We start from the raw sequence: 6,000 nt of genomic DNA, 5'->3' as shown, positions 1-6,000 counted from the left end.
CAGTCTGGTACGCCCAGTACCAGCACCACGCACAAGGCATCTAGTGCGTAAACCCAGCCACCAGTCTAAAGTCGCCAGAGCGGCCCGTCAGTCAAGAGTCGCCAGAACGGCCCGTCAGTCAAGAGTCGCCAGAACTGCCCGTCAGTCAAGAGTCGCCAGAACTGCCCGTCAGTCAAGAGTCGCCAGAACTGCCCGTCAGTCAAGAGTCGCCAGAACTGCCCGTCAGTCAAGAGTCGCCAGAACTGCCCGTCAGTCAAGAGTCGCCAGAACTGCCCGTCAGTCAAGAGTCGCCAGAACTGCCCGTCAGTCAAGAGTCGCCAGAACTGCCCGTCAGTCAAGAGTCGCCAGAACTGCCCGTCAGTCAAGAGTCGCCAGAACTGCCCGTCAGTCAAGAGTCGCCAGAACTGCCCGTCAGTCAAGAGTCGCCAGAACTGCCCGTCAGTCAAGAGTCGCCAGAACCGCCCACTAGTCAGGAGCTGCCAGAGTGGCCAAACTGCCCGGAGATGCCAGAGTGGCCAGACTGCCCGGAGATATCAGAGTGGCCAGACTGCCCCGAGCTGCCAGAGTGGCCAGACTGCCCCGAGCTGCCAGAGTGGCCAGACTGCCCCGAGCTGCCAGAGTGGCCAGACTGCCCCGAGCTGCCAGAGTGGCCAGACTGCCCCGAGCTGCCAGAGTGGCCAGACTGCCCCGAGCTGCCAGAGTGGCCAGACTGCCCCGAGCTGCCAGAGTGGCCAGACTGCCCCGAGCTGCCAGAGTGGCCAGACTGCCCCGAGCTGTCAGAGTGGCCAGACTGCCCCGAGCTGCCAGACTATGTTATTTTATCTCAGCATATCTACAGCTTCTCCCTTCTCACTGTTTTTGTTTGCTTGAAAATGTTGATACTGGAAACTGTTATCAGAAGAAACTAAGTAGCCTAGCATTTATAGCGGCTAAGAAATGCATTGCCATGAATTGGAAGGTTGGTTGTCCTCCCACAATGTCACAATGGATGGCAGATTTGATTTATTTTCAAGATTAAGGGTTTACTGTGCAACTTTCATAAGGTCTGGGTGCCTTATATGGAATACTGTGTGACAAAAGGGGTCTGTATTGAACACATGAGATTGTTTAGTCCAGCAGTCGCAAATAGATCATTTTTTTAGGGCACAAGAGACACCTGTCGGATTTGCACCTCTCAGTGGACTAATCCATTGAGGAGGCCACAGGGATGACACGGTCCAAGATTATGTGTATTGTGGCTCAGATGCACAAGGTATGTGTCTCTCCAGAATGAGTTCTCTCCCGCCATTTCATTGGTATTTTTTTTATTGGGTTTCATAACTTTGTGTGCATTGTTTGCTGTGTCTATCAATTCCCCAATACATGTATCACCAGTAGTAGCCTACATTTACCGTTAATTCCCATCATTTCTAATTTTTTTATTTATTTTATTTCACCTTTATTTAACCAGGTAGGCAAGTTGAGAACAAGTTCTCATTTACAATTGCGACCTGGCCAAGATAAAGCAAGCAGTTTGACACATACAACAACACAGAGTTACACATGGAGTAAAACAAACATACAGTCAATAATATAGTAGAAAAATAAGTCTATGTACAAAGTGAGCAAATCAGGTGAGATAAGGGAGGTAAAGGCAAAAAAGGCCATGGTGGCGAAGTAAATACAATACAGCAAGTAAAACACTGGAATGGTAGATTTGCAGTGGAAGAAAGTAGAAATAAAAATAATGGGGTGCAAAGGAGCAAAATAAATAAATAAATAAATACAGTAGGGGAAGAGGTAGTTGTTTGGGCTAAATTATAGATGGGCTATGTACAGGTGCAGTAATCTGTGAGCTGCTCTGACAGCTGGTGCTTAAAGCTAGTGAGGGAGATAAGTGTTTCCAGTTTTAGAGATTTTTGTAGTTCGTTCCAATCATTGGCAGCAGAGAACTGGAAGGAGAGGTGTCCGAAGGAGGAATTGGCTTTGGGGGTGACCAGAGAGATATACCTGCTGGAGCACGTGCTACAGGTGGGTGCTGCTATGGTGACCAGCGAGCTATGATAAGGGGGAACTTTACCTAGCAGGGTCTTGTAGATGACCTGGAGCCAGTGGGTTTGGCGACGAGTATGAAGCGAGGGCCGGCCAACGAGAGCGTACAGGTCGCAGTGGTGGGTAGTATATGGAGCTTTGGTGACAAAACGGATGGCACTGTGATAGACTGCATCCAATTTATTGAGTAGGGTATTGGAGGCTATTTTGTAAATGACATCGCTGAGGTCGAGGATCGGTAGGATGGTCAGTTTTAAGAGGGTATGTTTGGCAGCATGACTGAAGGATGCTTTGTTGCGAAATAGGAAGCCAATTCTAGATTAAACTTTGGATTGGAGATGTTTGATGTGAGTCTGGAAGGAGAGTTTACAGTCTAACCAGACACCTAGGTATTTGTAGTTGTCTACATATTCTAAGTCAGAACCGTCCAGAGTAGTGATGCTGGACGGGCAGGCAGGTGCAGGCAGCAATCGGTTGAAGAGCATGCATTTAGTTTTACTTGTATTTAAGAGCAGCTGGAGGCCACGGAAGGAGAGTTGTATGGCATTGAAGCTCGTCTGGAGGGTAGTTAACACAGTGTCCAAAGAAGGGCCAGAAGTATACAGAATGGTGTCGTCTGCGTAGAGGTGGATCAGAGACTCACCAGCAGCAAGAGCGACATAATTGATGTATACAGAGAAAAGAGTCGGCCCAAGAATTGAACCCTGTGGCACCCCCATAGAGACTGCCAGAGGCCCGGACAACAGGCCCTCCGATTTGACACACTGAACTCTATCGGAGAAATAGTTGGTGAACCAGGCGAGGCAATCATTTGAGAAACCAAGGATATTGAGTCTGCCGATGAGGATGTGGTGATTGACAGAGTCGAAAGCCTTGGCCAGGTCAATGAATACGGCTGCACAGTATTGTTTCTTATCGATGGCGGCTAAGATATCGCTAATCTGCAATGTTTGATTGGTTACGGTGATTTCTGTTAACGCATTCAATAAATTATTATTACAGTTATTTACCGTTCTCATTGTCAGATTGGACATGTGTTTTGTAGAACTCACAACCTATGCTACACTTGTGAGAAACACGTTTTGGTTTATTTCATTCCTTTTCTGGGTTTGTTTGAAATGCTCCAGTCAATGTTGAGTAAGGACTCACACCTGTTTACACATAGCACTAGTTTACCTGGCTTGCATGCAAATTTAGGCTTAAAAATGTGCCCAGTTGGGGATGTCTGGTAGTATTTCTGATTTTCTTAACTCACCACCACTAATGGATGAGCTGTGGAGCTTCTCAACTTCATTTTTCCTTACCTCAAACAGCAAGTAAACAAAGTCTGTTTTTAGAATCCTCAAAGTATTTGAACAATATTTCCAGCTCTCTCCCTTTTTCTCTCCCTTATAGCCACTCGGCAAGAAAGGGGAAAATGTAATGCTCTGATCCAGTGGAAACGTCCTAAATTATGTGATTTTTTTTTGTCGGGGACAGTAGAAATGTAGAAATGCAGGAAATGAGCTTTAGATGGCCCAATTGAGATGATTGTTTCTTATCGATGGCGGCTAAGATATCGCTAATCTGCAATGTTTGATTGGTTACGGTGATTTCTGTTAACGCATTCAATAAATTATTATTACAGTTATTTACCGTTCTCATTGTCAGATTGGACATGTGTTTTGTAGAACTCACAACCTATGCTACACTTGTGAGAAACACGTTTTGGTTTATTTCATTCCTTTTCTGGGTTTGTTTGAAATGCTCCAGTCAATGTTGAGTAAGGACTCACACCTGTTTACACATAGCACTAGTTTACCTGGCTTGCATGCAAATTTAGGCTTAAAAATGTGCCCAGTTGGGGATGTCTGGTAGTATTTCTGATTTTCTTAACTCACCACCACTAATGGATGAGCTGTGGAGCTTCTCAACTTCATTTTTCCTTACCTCAAACAGCAAGTAAACAAAGTCTGTTTTTAGAATCCTCAAAGTATTTGAACAATATTTCCAGCTCTCTCCCTTTTTCTCTCCCTTATAGCCACTCGGCAAGAAAGGGGAAAATGTAATGCTCTGATCCAGTGGAAACGTCCTAAATTATGTGATTTTTTTTTTGTCGGGGACAGTAGAAATGTAGAAATGCAGGAAATGAGCCCAAAGAATTCTGAGGGAGGACCCCTAAACCCACTGCCAGGTTATCCCCCCCCCCCCCACACTTTGAAAACCAAAGTTGCGCTCCTGTGTAAATTTGGCAGATGTTGGAATCTGTCTCTCGGGTCTTATGCCATGTCTTTGTGTAGTGTTTTTCTTCGTTTTTTTTCTTTATAGGTGGGTGAGGAGTGTGCCCTCGCCAGCAGCAAGGCCTACAGGAGAAAAACAAAGTGGACACCCCTTCAAATTAGTGGATTCAGTTATTTCGGGCTCACCCGTTGCTGACAGGTGTGTAAAATTGAGCACACAGCCATGCAATCTCCATAGACAAACATTGGCAGTAGGATGGCCTTACTGAAGATCTTGAGTGACTTTCAACATGGCACCGTCATAGGATGCCACCTTTCCAACTAGTCAGTTCGTCAAATTTCTGCCCTGTTAGAGGTGCCCCGGTCAACTGTAAGTGCTGTTATTGTGAAGTGGAAATGTCTAGGAGCAACAACGGCTCAAACGTGAAGTGGTAGGCCACACAAGCTCACAGAACGGGACCGCCGAGTGCTGAAGCACGTATCGGTCCATGGTTGCAACACTCCCTAATGAGTTCCAAACTGCCTCTGGAAGCAACGTCAGCTCAAGAACTGCTCTTCGGGAGCTTCATGAAATGGGTTTCCATGGCCAAGCAGCCGCACACAAGCCTAAGATCCCTATGCGCAATGCCAAGCGTCGGCTGGATTGGTGTAAAGCTCGTCGCCATTGGACTCTGGAGCAGTGGAAACGTGTTCTCTGAAGTGATGAATCACGCTTCACTATCTGGCAGTCGGACGGACAAATCTGGGTTTGGCAGATGACAGGAGAAAGCTACCTGCCCGAATGCAGAGTCAAAAGTTTGGACACCTACTCATTCGAGTGTTTTTCTTTATTTTTACTATTTTCTACATTGTAGAATAATAGTGAAGACATCAAAACTATGAAATAACACATATGGAATCATATATTAACCAAGAAAGTGTTAAACTAATCAAAATATATTTTCATTTGATAATATATCAATTCTAAATATATCAAAGTAGCCACCCTTTGCCTTGATGACAGCTTTGCACACTCCTGGCATTCTCTCAACCATCTTCATGAGGTAGTCACAGGTGTGCATTGTTAAAAGTTTATTTGTGGAATTTATTTCCTTCTTAATGCATTTGAGCCAATCAGTTGTGTTGTGACATGGTAGGTGTGGTATACAGAAGATAGCCCTATTTAGTAAAAGAACAAGTCCATATTATGGCACGATCAGCTCAAATAAGCAAAGAGAAACGAGATTCCATCATTACTTTAAGACATGGTCAGTCAATCCGAAAAATTATTCAAGTGCAGTCGCAAAAACTATCAAGTGCTGTCATGAAACTGGCACTCATGAGGACCTCCACAGCAAAGGACGAGCCAGAGTTACCTCTGCTGCAGAGGATAAGTTCATTAGAGTTATCATCCCAAATAAATGCTTCACAGATTTCAAATAACAGACACATCTCAACATCAACTGTTCAGAGGAGACTGCGTGAATTAGGCCTTCATGATCAAATTGCTGCAAAGAAATCACTAGTAAAGGACACCAATAAAAAGAAGAGACTTGCTTGGGCCAAGAAAAACGAGCAATGGACATGAGACCGGTGCAAACCTGTCCTTTGGTCTGATGAGTCCAAATGTGAGATTTTTGGTTCCAACCGCTGTGTCTTTGTGAGACGCAGAGTAGGTGAACGGATGATCTCCGCATGTGTGGTTCCCACCATGAAGCATGGAGGAGGAGGTGTAATGGTGTGGGGGTGCTTTGCTGGTGACACTGTCAGT

The sequence above is a fragment of the Salmo salar genome, chromosome 15 (genome assembly GCF_965601325.2).
Source record: "Salmo salar chromosome 15, fSalSal1, whole genome shotgun sequence".
NCBI lineage: Eukaryota > Metazoa > Chordata > Actinopteri > Salmoniformes > Salmonidae > Salmo > Salmo salar.
Note: the sequence above shows the minus strand (reverse complement) of the source record.